The sequence below is a fragment of the Triturus cristatus genome, chromosome 8 (assembly GCF_964204655.1).
Source record: "Triturus cristatus chromosome 8, aTriCri1.1, whole genome shotgun sequence".
Classification (NCBI taxonomy): domain Eukaryota; kingdom Metazoa; phylum Chordata; class Amphibia; order Caudata; family Salamandridae; genus Triturus; species Triturus cristatus.
The window spans coordinates 1,219,617,721-1,219,632,150 of record NC_140591.1 but is presented as its reverse complement, the minus strand read 5'-3'; positions in this window follow the sequence as shown (position 1 = coordinate 1,219,632,150).

The following is a 14,430-nucleotide window of genomic DNA, read 5'->3' as shown; positions in this document are numbered from 1 at the left end:
CTGCCTTTTTGGTTAGTGCCGCTAGTGCTGTGTCTGCGCGCCATAGCGTCCGTTCAAGCATTTTCCCCTACTCCTACTATTTGTTGTATACAATATCCCCTAGCGGCTACTTTGAATGCATTCCATTCTATCAGCCTAGATGCTGCCATGCCGGCATTTATTGCAAAGTAATCTCGTATACTGTCCCCATGGTCGTCGCAAAACACCTGATCTATAAGACAGTCTCGTGGACATTTCCAAGTGGGTACTCGGGGATGGGGTGGTTTCCATCTAAGAGTCAAAATGGGTGCGTCATGGTCTGATAGGACTCTGCCCAAATAATATGTGTGTTGGACTTTTGGGAGCAATGCCTTGGAGCAGAGACATCTGTCAAGCCTTACTCGCAGGTTATGGGGAATAGAATGAAAGGAATCTAGTCTGGTATCTGTGTTCTGGGCCCGCCAAGCGTCCTCTAGTGCCCAGTGCGTTACCCATAGTTGACATTGTTCTGTCTGTCTGTGTGTAGGGGATTGAAATGGTGGGGGCGGGACCTGTCTAGGCAGAGGTCCAGAACACAGTTGTAATCACCTCCTAATAGCCATGGGATTGATGTGTATTGGGCTAAGACCTCGGTGAGGTGTCCCCAGAATTTGTCTTGCGCCACATTAGGAGCATACATGCTCCCCAGTAGTATCGATTGACCCTCTAAAAGTCCCTCCAGTAAGGTGTATCGACCCTCCTTGTCCATTGTACGATTCTGCTCTAGGAAGGGAATCCCTGGCCTGATCCAGGTCAGGGTACCTCGGGGAAATGCTGAATATGTTGTGGTGCATATAATTCCATGCCACTTCTTGCGCAGGCTATCTACCTCTACTGCTGTTAAATGTGTCTCGTGTAAGAGAGCTATCTGCACCTGTTGCCTCTTAATGTATGTGTATACGGCGCATTGTTTACTCGCTGTATGCATGCCCGTGTAGTGTAAGGATCTTTATGTCTATATTAGGAACCTTGTTAGCCATGCTGTCTTGTTCTTAGAGTGTGGTCCTTCCTGCCCTGTTACCATGCCAACCATCTGTATGCAATTCACCTTTCCGCCGGTATGCCGTACTAGGGATTATTGGGGAGTGAGATGTGGGGAATGGGGTGTAACTAAGGAACGGGAAGTATTCCCAACTTGAAGGACCTATCGCTCTGGACGATACGTCCAAACTAAACATTATGCACTCTCTTTAGCACGTTGGTTGAGGCGTGGCTGCCTTTCTCCTCTGCTAGCCACGGTCCTTGCGGCCACCCGCAGTGTACCAATATATATGGGATGCTGGCGGGGGTCCCCCTCCCCCCACATGTGGCACCTCATTTAGATTTATCATCCAGCAATGTTCAGCTTGATTTGCCACGTCTTCCCTCTCTACCGTGACTTGCTGGATGCTTGGGCCATGGCAGAAACCTCGTTTTGTTTTTGCTCTGTTCTATAACATCCATCAGACCAGCGTTTGTGGGGTTACCACAGCAGGGAATAAGACAGCGAATTGTATGTTCTGTTGTCGCAGGTTACTTTTGACTTCTAGGAAAGTTGCCCTTTGTCTTTGAACCGCCGGGGAGTAATCTGGGAACAACATGACTTGTTTGTCCTCAATCCAGAGTGGCCCCTGTTGCCTGGCAGCTCGGAGTACAGCGTCTCTGTCTTGGTAGTGTAGCAATTTTAGTAGGAACGGCCTGGGCGGGGATCCCGGAGGTGGTCTGCGGGCAGGAACCCGGTGCACTCTTTCCAGAAAGGGGTCAGGTCCTTCGCCTGGGTGAACGTTTTGATCCACATTTCGATGTATCTTATGGGTTTGGATCCCTCTGCTCCTTCTGGTAAGTTCAGAATTCGGATATTGCTAAGGCGGTAGCGCCCTTCCAAGTTGTCTGCCTTGTCTTCCAGGAATTTCACTATTGCTTGCAGGTCCTTCATGGCTTCGTGCTGTGACTGCACTTGAGGTTCGATTATTTGGAGCGTTTTTTCCCCTTGCTTCACTTTGTCCGCTAGTTTCCGGTGGTCATCTCTTGGCAGATTAAGCTCCATGGCTAGCACCCCAAATCTGTCCTCCATAGTTATTCTCGAATGTTCAATGGTCGCCAGGACCTTATCTAATTTATCCGACATAGTCGCTGCTTGGGTAGGTTTCATTTCCGAGTGCATGGATTTGATTTCTTGGGATGACTGTCTCGTGTGGGCCGGTGTTTGCGAGGCTGCTGTGGTGCGTTGACACCCCATATTTACCCCTCCCTGCGGCTGATTCCGGGATAGCTACCGGTGCTGGGTTGAGACTGTGTGCGACTGGGCAGGGATTATTTCCTATATGTCTCTCTCTTTTTTCCCTCAATTTAGTTCTGTACTGTTTTCACTGATGCCACCAGTTTCGGTTGTGACCGCTCTAGTGTTGTCCTTTCCTTTGGTGATATGTTAGTATCTCTCACTCTGGTCAGTCTTTGGATTTCCTCAGTTGTCACGTGAGTTGGGCGAGGGACTGTTTACTGTCGTGGGCACGCCTCAGTGATTTTGGTGACTTTCCCGCTCTTTTTTAGCCTGTTATACTTTCATTTGGCCTCATCCGTGGTTGCCTCCTCTCGATGCGGCCGTGATCACCCTCTTATGCCTAATTGTGGCAATTGAAGGGGGGGTCTCAGTGTTCAGGGGTCCGTCGGACTGGTAGATTCTGTAGTGTGCAAGCCCCGGTTTTCGCTGGTCTGTCCTTAGCAGCCACCGATGTTGTGACCACATTCTATGGGGCCGTGCGTCCGCGTCTTTCGCGGCTTGTGTGACCCCCAACTGTGGTCTGTTATTGTCGCAGATTTCCACACTCTGCCATTTTCTTGGAATGCCCTTAGAGGGTGGTTTTTTTCCAGCTCTGATTTGGATCTCTCAGATGTGTTAGAGGTCGTTGGGCCTACCGTTGCGCGCCTCGAGGCCTAGTGCCATGCAGACAGGGCCTGTGGTTCTGTGTGGTAGGGTAGGAGGCCATTTGTGTCTACCAAGGCATCAAGTGAAGCTTCCCGGCACTAGTCCGTGTTGCGGGATTTTAGAGGCACCTCCCGTGGTGCGTGGTGATTAGCTGTCTGTCTACTAAGCCGAGTTCCCTCCCATCGCCGATGTCCCTTTCGTCTGGCAATTGTTGATAGGGGCTTCCTCCGGTTCACTTCGTTCGGGCTTCTGGTCTCTCTGAGTCGCCTTAGGATGCTACCGGGGTGTCAGGCGCTTCTTCATTTATGTTGGGGTATTAGCCTTGTGGCCTATCTGGCACCTGTATGTGGCCTGTTTATGGCGTTGCACCTTTCCTGTTTCTGTTCTCGTAAAAGGTTGTGGTTGCGGGCAGGTTCTTTCCTCCTCTCTGGATCATTGCTTGCACTCCTCCCCATCCACTTGCGCCGTTATTATTATGCCGGTGTTCCGGTCTTCCCGCTCTGTGCCGCGGGGCCTGGTGCTGTGTGTTCTGGGCAGAGTGCTACCGAGGGTGAGGAGGAGTTTATTGTGTGGATTAAAAGCTTTATCACATACATCAAAATAGCTTCCTAAAATCTAAGGATGAAATGTAGATATGAAAAAGAGCTTTTATAGAATGAATGCCCTTTAATTTACATATTGAATGAGAACTATACCATTCTGTGCCCCTCATCAGAATTATGACTACCAGCATTTCAAGTGGAGACTGATATAACAAGTCATGTCTTAGAGTTAATTCTCTGTTTCCATCTCTTGGATTCTTCTTTTAGTAATTGGCAAACATATACTTTAATGTAATATAATCATAATTATAACATTGTTGAATTGGGCAGTTTCAAGGTATTTTGCCTTTTCTTTTCTGATGGCACAAAGATCTTCTATAATACGTTGTGACAGCTGCCCTAGAGTGCCAACAACTGTACTTCTACAAGAAAACATCTTTAACATTCTTTACACAGATCTTTCAGTACGTATGTACTTATTCATGGTCAATTCACAAATACTGTATTTTCCACACTTGTCAAATCTTAATTTTGGCATCCAGTCTCTTTTGTTGTTTACAACAGTAGGAGTATAAAGAACCCTTGTTTGTTTACCTCTAAGGTTTTCTGCTTTTGGAAAGGTTACATTAGGTTATTAGGAGGCACAGTTTTACAAAGTATTGTCTGCTTAATGATCTAATGTACTAAATTGTTGAGAAAATTGTTTAAATAGTCTAATGAGGGTATAAGATTTTGAGTTGTGGATCTACTAATTGGATCATTAGATACAAATAAATCCAAGCTTTTTCTTGAATTCATCTCATTTGAGCTTAATTAAGATTTTTTACAGAGTAACTATGTGCTTGAAATCAAGTCTCATGTCATCAGCAACTTCCTCATATCAAGTATTGTCCATGCAATGTTCTTGGCCCTGAAAAATTCCTTACAGGTAGCATTTTTAACTATACTGTATGCAAGGCAGTTATCAGCTTTTAATATTGAGTTACAAGGAGTATATTTTTGAAAGAATGGCAAGCACAGACCGTAATTTACCACAGAAATTATTGTCTGAAAAATACATATAATTTTTGGATATAGTATGGGGCAAATTGAAGTCCCCATGGGATATAGTTTTTAATACTGATGTACTCCAGTAGTAGTGGCTTACTCCCACTACTAATAATTAAAAGATTGTGGATATATTGAATCCATGAATAAATGCAATCACTATATTGTTATTCTAATCCTGAGGACTATACATATGTAAGTTAATTTTCTGTGCTGTTGAAGATACTGGCCTTCAAACAAAAGATAGTCATTTTCCCATATAAACATGACCAACACATTCAGCATTTTAGCATGATGTAAATGTGAATCTAAGAAATCTGATAAAAGGTAATTAAGAGTAGTAATCTCATCAGTATGATTGATAGATGTAGATAAAGAACTGTCATGATCTTCAGTGACCAACAATAACTGTCAATCTGTGGGCACCAGTGTAATTCAGAAAAGGTCATATTGTTTTCCTTTAGAAGGGCATTGCTTTGTGAAGAACTCATGGGAATGTGGTTGTTTCATTAGAACTTTTGATGTAACCATCCCCAGAGTATAAAGGAGCATAATTAAACTTGACAGCTTCAAGTCCAAGGATTCCAAGCGAGGGCCATCTTGGGCAGCTCCTGCTATTAAAGGGAGCTGCACATTGGCACACCTGCTTGTTATTTAGTGCATCTCCAGTGGGAGGAGGTTTTTTATGCACACAGTCGAGGAATCTTTCCTCACAGGGAGCAACATGCTAAAAAACTGAACAGAATCCCCATGACTCATTCTGGCAATTTCCTGGAAAAGACGAATAGCATTTTCTCAAATTTTTAGAACGATAAGAATTCAAGGACAGGTAAAGGTGCGGTCGTGCACCCATTTTGTAAGCATTACTCAAGCATAATTCCAAGTAACAAATTCTTCTGAGTAAAGAAAGAAGTTTGAGGCTCAATTAAAAAAAAAGTTCATACTGAAAGAATCTGTCAGTCGTATTAAGGAAAGAGAATATTTCTTTAATGGGCATTTGAAAAGAACTTTCTAACAAAATAAATAAAATAAAAGCATTAAGAAGAGGAACTACTTACCAGAAAATTTTAAGAGTCAGAGTAAATCCCTGAAAAAAAGAAGGAACAGAGTTATTCTTAAACCACAAGGTGTTTACCAACCTATGAGAATAATACACAATGAATTGCATTCCTTTTATAGAGAAGATAAATGCAAACCGGTAAATTTAGGGCAAAAAACATTCAATTTGATTATAATGAAAGAGTGTAACTGTAATGTTGCATTGAAGATTGAAGTGTAATGATTCGATGTTAGTGGTTTCATAGATATCAGAAACGAGCTTTGAAGTAGTAGAGCTTTACCTGGAGAATCCTCTTCTTAAAAGGTACATATCAGATACAATTAGTGAATGCTTGCAAGTAACCAATTTAAATACCCTAATTCTAATCTGTTTTATCTTGACAGATATTCTTCCCATCTGGCCCCTTCTGAAAAACCCTATGCAACACCAGGCCCCTCCACTCCCTGTTCCATCTTGGAAATACCAGGGAATTGCTGTTGCCTGGAGTTGAAAATCAATTAAGCATCATGCCATCCTTGATGCGCTACAGCGAATGCAGTGATGAGAACATACACCAAGAGTTGTTGATAACCACTCATTCTCAATGGGTAATCCTTTAAGTTGTCTTAATCACTTCTCCAATATCCTTTACAAAACACGTAAGAAATCTGAAGATTATCTAGATATTTAAAAATGTTCTTAGTTATGCCACAGATGATAGAGCACCCTGTGGGTAGTATTAAGGATCTGTGCATGTTGATGAGAAAATCCAGTGCTGGGGCTATGAGATAGTGATGGTGTAACAATTTTCTGTCTTCTCCAACAATTACACATTCCTGTATCTAAAAAGTCAATAACAGAATTACAGGTTTTGTAGGTAACAGGTAGGATTTGCATGCAATTTACCAGCTTTATCTTTGATTTGCATGTTGCTTCATTTATATAAAGGCATTTAGCTAACACCACCACATTCATATCATTATCTTGGGGCTTGATTGCTATCATATCATCAGTTTGCAAATTCTTTAAAGCTGCACTCTTTATCATTATTTGGAATTACCTATGTAGAAAGCTTTGAATTTAATAATAAAATTGCATCAACCTAATTTCCACAATGTGGAAATTAGGAAATCGTTCACTTGTGGGCAAAAAAATATGTAATCCTAAGACTACTGTCTACAGTACCATATTCAGTTTCCCAATCATCAAGTGAAACGTCAGCACACAGAAGACTCTCAAGCTGTCATGCCATGTTGTCAATCGTTCATGGTAATGATAGTGTCAAGTTCCGTACTAGCTAAGGAGCTAATAACAGAACTGTCAGAATTTGGAACAGCAGGCTTTGGTTAAAATATATAGTATTTGTGTAGTCATCATTTACGTGTAAACTTAAGCAAATCAAAATGAAATGATGTTAAGTCAATATTGGAAGTAGGACAGAAAGATAGATTGTTAGCTGTAACAGAAATGAATGTCTTAGTTAACATTATATCAGAAAAATTATTAACATTTTGTGCAGGGTCAAATATTTCCTCATTCCTTAATTCTTAAAGTTTTGTTTGAGTTATCAACAGTTTTTTGTTTTGTGGGATCTGGTTGACTTTTTCTACCTGGATGCTTTTATTCCTTCCCTTTTGACTTTCTTTTCCCTTCATTTTGTTCTTGCTAGTTTAAGCCTGCCAATCATACTTGCAGTACCCTTAAATTAAAAAATACGGGGCTTTAAAATGAGCTTGTTATTGTTATTCAGTATCTGAGAGATCTCTTCCCAGGAGGATGGAGTACTATTACATGATAGAAGTGACTGTTCCACTAAGCGATAATTTTTATAGAAATTGTCATGTTTGCTACGGACTGTGTAAATTCTGACAAAGTCATAATCGCTTATATCTTATTCAAATGTGTGTTATTTCTTTAAGCTTATTTCATCTTGATATTTTATCAAATGTTTTTACTTCTTTAAAATTCAATACGCTTGATTTTGCAGTAACTAATCCAAAGTTGCTTGAAGCACCACAATTTCATATGTCATCTTGGCCCCATCAGTTTTTGCATGCTTTACTAATGTTTTAGGTGGTATAATGGTATTTCTTGAAAATCAATTTACCAATCCTTAGCTAAGGGCGAATTTACTTCAGCATAGTTAGGGAAGATTACTAAACAGTGCCCTAGGAGAGTGGTTATTAATAATATAATTCTGAAAGGAAGTTTCTCCCACAATTTATTGATTTTCTTCTGTCTATATTTTAAGTCACCCTGTTCCTCATTATCATGTTTTCTGTAACTAGCCATTGAGCTCCAAACTTCTGCTCTGAACAGCAGTGAACTTCAATGAGCAATCCTATGGTCACTTAGAGACTTCCAGGACCTCTGCACTGGGGGTTCCAGACCCTTAGCCTCATTGAAAATCCATTGGTGAAAATCACATCAAACAAAATGTTCGTGACTCCACGACAATCGTGCCAATTTTTACACTCAAGTTGGACATGGAGCGAGGCTTTCTGAACAAAACAGGTTACCGAATCACAAAATAGAGTTTGATACATAGGAAGAGCATTTCTTGCATTCGCAAATGGGCCGATTCGGCGACTCAGCCTGTTTATGAATACAAAATAGGTTCATATATGTGGCCCCATGTCATCCTTATTGGAATTCAAACTCAGGACCTTTCAATCAGAATTTGTATTAAGGACAAGTTATCTATTTAGAGAGCCCTCTGCTTTACATTTTCTGGAGGGCTTCCACTGGTTGTGTTGTATGCAGTGTCTGAAGTGGCCTCTTACAGGTTGACAAAACGATGGGCACACCCTGTTAAGAAATCCGCACATTGACTCCTTCCTGTCAGGCATGCTTTTGTCATGCCCTGTTTGAAAGACGCAAAAAGAACAATTGATGGACAGAATACTGAACAATGTCATACATTCACCCCAGTACAGAGATCTGGGCCTAAATCCATCATTTTTTGCTCCCCATGCCATTCCAACTTAGACCAAGCCATATGCAAATCAGCTTTGACCCAGTTCCCCATGGTGGCAAAGTGAACAAGGGACCCACGTCTGGGCATACCCTGCCAACTTAGTGCGAACAAAGCAAACACAAGGAGATGATAGACGGAGTGCTGAAACTTTTCAGACACTCACCCCCAGTCACAGATCTGGGTTGAATCCAACATCGTTCTTTAGCTCACTTTGCCACCTCAGTTCAGACCCAGCAATATGCAAATCAGTCTTGAACCTGTGCCTCATGGGAACAGTCCAGCCTGAACTGCCTAGCCAGGTCTTTCATGACCTGGAAAAAAGCATCTTGGGACCGGTTTCAGGGTAACACCGCTCATCAGCCAGGCGATCTTGAATCCAATGGCAAAGTGAACAAGGGATCCACGTCTGGGCATACCCTGCCAACTTAGGGCTAACAAAGCAAACACAAGGAGATGATGGACGGAGCACTGAAACTTTTCAGACACTCGCCCCCAGTCACAGACCTGGGTTGAATCCATCATCGTTCTTTAGCTCACTTCGCCACCTTAGTTCAGACCCAGCTATATGCAAATCATTCTTGATCCTGTGCCTCATGGGAACAGTCCAGCCCGAACTGCCAAACCAGGTCCTCCCTGGACTGGAAACAAGCCTCCTAAGACCGGTTTCAGGGTTTCACCCCTCATCAGCCAGGCTAGCTTGACTCCAGTGGCATGGAGAACACGGGGCCCACATCTGGGAATACCCACCCCACTCAGGGTGACAAATGCAAAAAGAACAATCGATGGACAGAATGCTGAACAATGTCATACATTCACCCCGGTACAGAGATGTGGGCCTAAATCCATCGTTTTTTTGCTCCCTGTGCCATTCCAGTTTAGACCCAGCCATATGCAAATCAGCCTTGACCCTGTTCCCCATGGGAACAGTCCAGCCCAAATGTTTGCATTGTTTAGCATTCCGTCCATCATGTGTTCCTCTTGCTTTTGTCACCCTAAGTGGGAAGGTTATGTCCAGATGTGGGCCCTGTGCTCACTGCGACACTGGATTCAAGGTAGCCTGGCTGATGAGGGATGATGCTACGAAGCCGGTCCCAGGATGCTTGATTCCGGTCCAGGGAGGACTTGGCTTGGCCGTTCGGACTGGACTATTCCTATGAGGCACAGGGTCAAGACTGATTGGCATATGGCTGGGTGCAAACTGGGATGGTATGGTGAGCAAAAGAATGATGGATTAAACCCAGATCTTTGTGACTGGGGGTGAATGTTTGCATTGTTCAGCATTCCGCCCCTGTTTTTTATGTGGGACATGGTTGTTAGATTTTCTGATGAGAACTATTTTGTGAAACTGTGTATTTGAAAGGCTGAAAGGACTAAGTGTACAACCATCAGCTTCAACATATTAATGTGAAGTAGATGTTACTGCAGAGAACACTGGACTTGAATGAGCTTTCCCATGTCAGATCCCTATCACATGAAGGAGACAACTGTATTCATTGTCAAATGAGTCTAGAAACGACCTGCTGAATGACATGTTATGCTTGTTCCACCACTGCAGTCTGTGCTGAACACTGGGCTCCATCAACACTAGACTTTCACTTCACAATTCACAGTCACTTGTGACCACTGTCTGGAAAGATATTCTTGTAGAGGGCTAATGTGCAACCATGTATTCACAATGAAGGCAATACATGACTTCATCATTTGCAACAGTTTCATTCTCATTCTCATTCTCATTGTCAGATGACATGATGTCTTGTAAAGTGAAAGCAGCCTTTGAAATGCCCTCACTCTTTCTTCGCTGGTGTTGGCTTTACTTGTGACAACATTGAGTGTGGCTCCAAAGTTAGCTTGGGCTTGTTGAGTACACAGGTGTGAAATTTTTACATTGATCGCAATGCCTAATTGGTGAAGGAGTAGAATAACTGGGTCCATGTAGCTGAGGCATTGTGCATGACTAGTCCTGTCTACAGCCAGTTGTGCAGGTATGAAAGGCATGGCTACAGCTCTGCTGAGATGTGCTGCCACTATTGCTAGGCATTTTGCAAACATCATGAGAGTCCTCATGTTGGAGTGATTGTACATGTTATAGTGGTTGAACGTTTCAAGATCCAAAATCGGTTGCTTCCTTTTTGTGAATGACAAAGCACAGAGAGTGCATTCTGTGTCCCCATTGATGCTGGTACAATTTCTATTGCTTACTGCTCATATGAGAAGGAGTGCATGCACCTCTTTGATCAGCATGTTGCAGTGATCCTTGCTGATGCTGTGTGGACAGGGTGGTAAATCAAGTGAGGTGGTGCGGACATCTAGACTGTAGCATTGGGAAATGATTGAGAGTACCCACTGATCAAAGAACTCCTGCTCCCTATGTAGAAGGAATCATACAATTCCAGCTTTTCTTTGACAGGTTCTTGGTAGCGAGAGACACAATAGGCAGGTCACTGTTGGCAGAGTTTGCTCTATCTTGGGAACTTTTTGCCTTGGAGCAGCCACTGACATAGAAGCTTCCCTCTAGTACTGTCCCAGTTTGACTTGTTATTGGCTTTCCTAAAAGGACATCTGTAACTGGTACTGCTGTCTATGAATTGTGTATGTGGCTTTAGCTTCTGTGTGGATTTGGATCTCGCTAATGTCTATGGTAATATTGAATTGGTAATGCAACACTACATTGTAACTACCAAATCCACATGTTTTCCAGGTGTATCAAACTTTTTGCTGTCCTTGTCTGGCACTGGTGAGTCCCTTATGCCATGCATAAGTGCTGCTTTACATGAAATGTGCACAACAAGAATGTCAAGTGATACATGGTTACCTATGGTCAGAGAATCTTGTGGTGCAGGCTACAAACTTTTTTCTGACACTTGCAGTAACTACCCTGGTTTAACCAGATTCTGAAAGTGGACTTTGTCTTCAGTCTTGGAGATAGTCTCCATGAGGATATCTTTCTCCTCCTCATTGTTATGCTTAGTTACATTATGATGCTCTCCCGCCATGAAAATGACTGTATGATCAACCAAGTTGTCATTTGACACAAAAGCCTTACCAGGGTATGGTTGCAAAGAGGGGTCATCCTTCCACTCTGCCCTATAATCATGACAAGCATCATTCTATTTGTCAGTTAGCCCTGAGTCCTCATACTGAGACAGTAAGCTTGAAGATAGGTCCTGGTCAGGATCCGAATGTACAGAGTGTGATGTTGACATTTGTGATGGTGGTGGTTGGGTAGTGTCTACTTTCTTCTTATTAGGAATAGGGTTGGCCCTAGTTCATCAGACATTGTCTCCCCTGCCTATGGTCAGGTTGTTCACTATCCTGTGGAAGGAGAGATGTACTCAGAGTTGAGGCCTAGCTTTGCTTCTCAGTCTACTTTGGTGCTGAAGGCTGGTTGGTGCCTCTCTGCTTTGAGGATTGCGGTCTCAGATATGACAGTCCTTTGGCATTGAAGGAACTTTGCAGAGTTGACTACATAGCCTTTTTCATGAGAGGTTCTTTTGTCAAAGAACTGAACTCTGAATGCTTGGAGCAGAGGCGACTTTTAAAGTCAATTTGCAGGGGAGATCAATGGCGTGTGAATGAAGCATGTGCTGTCAAGGCCATGTGTGTTGTGTCCTGACCTTTTCCTTGTTGTCCCAGTCTTGACTGCAGGTTTCGCTGCGGGTCCTTGAAATCTCGATCTCCAGAGTCAGGGTCTTGGGAGGATAAATACTTAGTGCTTTGTTCTGATGGGCTTCTGGATTGCAAAAGGGCTCTCTTTGGAGACTGGAGACAACTCATTCGACATCTTTGGCAACTGTGGCAGACTGTCACTTGGTGCAGTCTTGTTGCCTACATTGTGGAGTAAGGCGTGCATCCGCTGTCCTTTCGATACCTAATTGTCTTCTTGGATGGGAGGAGTTACACACTAAACAGGTGCTTTTTCTCCATTGGAAGACAGAGATTATAGATCCAATGCTAGTCTGAACATGGGAATTTATGATTGCCAAGTTCCTTTATCGTGGTCCCTCGAAAAATACATACTGGTGTGACCACTTGAACTTACTGTTGCATGAGGGGTAAAATTTAAAAGGTGTATTGTCCATGCTCCACTCCCAAATGAGTCATTCATATACGACCTAATCCTAGGCTGTCTCACTGTCTGGTTCCAAAGCGGTAAATGAAAGTGAAACATACTTGATGACTTGAAGGCATTGGTGTTCCGGTCCCCTGGTGTTGAAATTGTTCATCAGTGAGCAGCAGTAATGAAACAGTCAAAACACGTCCAAGGCCAATGCTGGAAAAAAATGCAATCTAAGGCGGGTTTGAATCTTGGTGAATTTTTAGTTTCAGTGGCGCTATTGTTCGTCACCTCGAAACTTAAAATCTTTCTTCCAAGAAAAACAACTCGAACATCCCATCCCAGTTTTAAATGGCAAGAGTGCATGGCGCAAGTGATCTACAGCAAACACCTGAGTGCCAGAGTAAATGGTGTTTTAACACCAGTCTGTACTCCACTAAAGTAGTCAGTTTTTTTACCCTCATTCACCAAGGAAGCATGAGAGAAAACTCTGCTGACAGGAATTTTCCAGCTTTTTAGTGGAAAAAGGTGTGAACACTTTGATACTAATTCTGACTTCAATAGCACTTAAACCACATAAATGGGCATTATATTGTTATGCCAAAGAGATACTTTTCCAGTGGCATCAAATACTGACACATAAGAAGGAACTTTCTAGACTGCAGATCATCGATGGCTTCTTCCACTGACACCAGTGCTTGATTTGAGCCGGTGGGGTGCACCTGTACCCATTTTGGGGAACAAGCATTTATGTTTCTGCATGAAACATTTGGCAAGAGAGAGGAAAACACATCAACTAGAAAGACAGAGAATGAGAAAGGTGGAAACACTATCACAAAGGGGAAAAAGCAGGAACCTGCAAGACTGAGATAAAGGGTCATGGATTGTCTAGTGGTGGATTAAAGAGGCATGAGGTGGTTTAAGACTACCAGCTTTGGTGTTCCGCGTTTTGACATTTAATTGCACCAGCTGCAGGCTTCTGAGCAGAGCTTCGGGCAACATCACTCTTTCTTATACAAATTAAGCAACGACTGACACAATGCCCACAAAAGTTAGCTGTGCCCAGTGCTTAATTTGTGCCGGTGGTTTCCGGTGCTCAGCACCGGCACTTAATTGTCAGCACCGGCTCTAGTGACACTCGACCACATGCTGGAGCCATCTTTTTAATTTTGAGATGCGCACAACAAACGTGTTTATTAAGTCAATATACATTGAAAATGAATAATACCAGCCTCTCATACCATTATAATAGCTGTGTGTGGCTTGAAATAGTCTGAATTGTCACACTGGTGAGGTGTTATGTATGTATTGTCATAGGCAGTGCTGGCAGGGTAAGGGTGCTGCAGTGGCCTACCGAGAAAGACCCTGGCACTTACTTTTTTTACAAATTAAGCACTGGCTGTGCCCTGCCTGTTTTAATGTGATTGCGCACTCTGGAGAGCATACATTTAACTCAGAATTTCTCTGAGCTATTGAAAAGCAGAGCAGTGAAACAGGTTGACGTCACCATTGATCCCGATTCCTGGGTCAGGCTGTCTGCAGCTCATCACCAACTTTGAGAAATTGGTCCTTGAATTGATGCATTTTGGACATTCAAGTCGCATAAAAACTACATGCCCAAGTGTGCACTGCATGTGTGTATAGATACGTTCATGATACAACCCCTGTACAATTATAGTTAAACATGATGCACCAAACTGAATACACCCGCTCAAAACAGCCAACTACAGTTAATTGCAATCGCGTATATTTAAGAATATAAATGAGCAAAGTATACTTTTGTATATTGTAGGGAAACACAATTGAAAAAAATGATGGTGATGTATAAAATATAAGATTTCTTGCCTT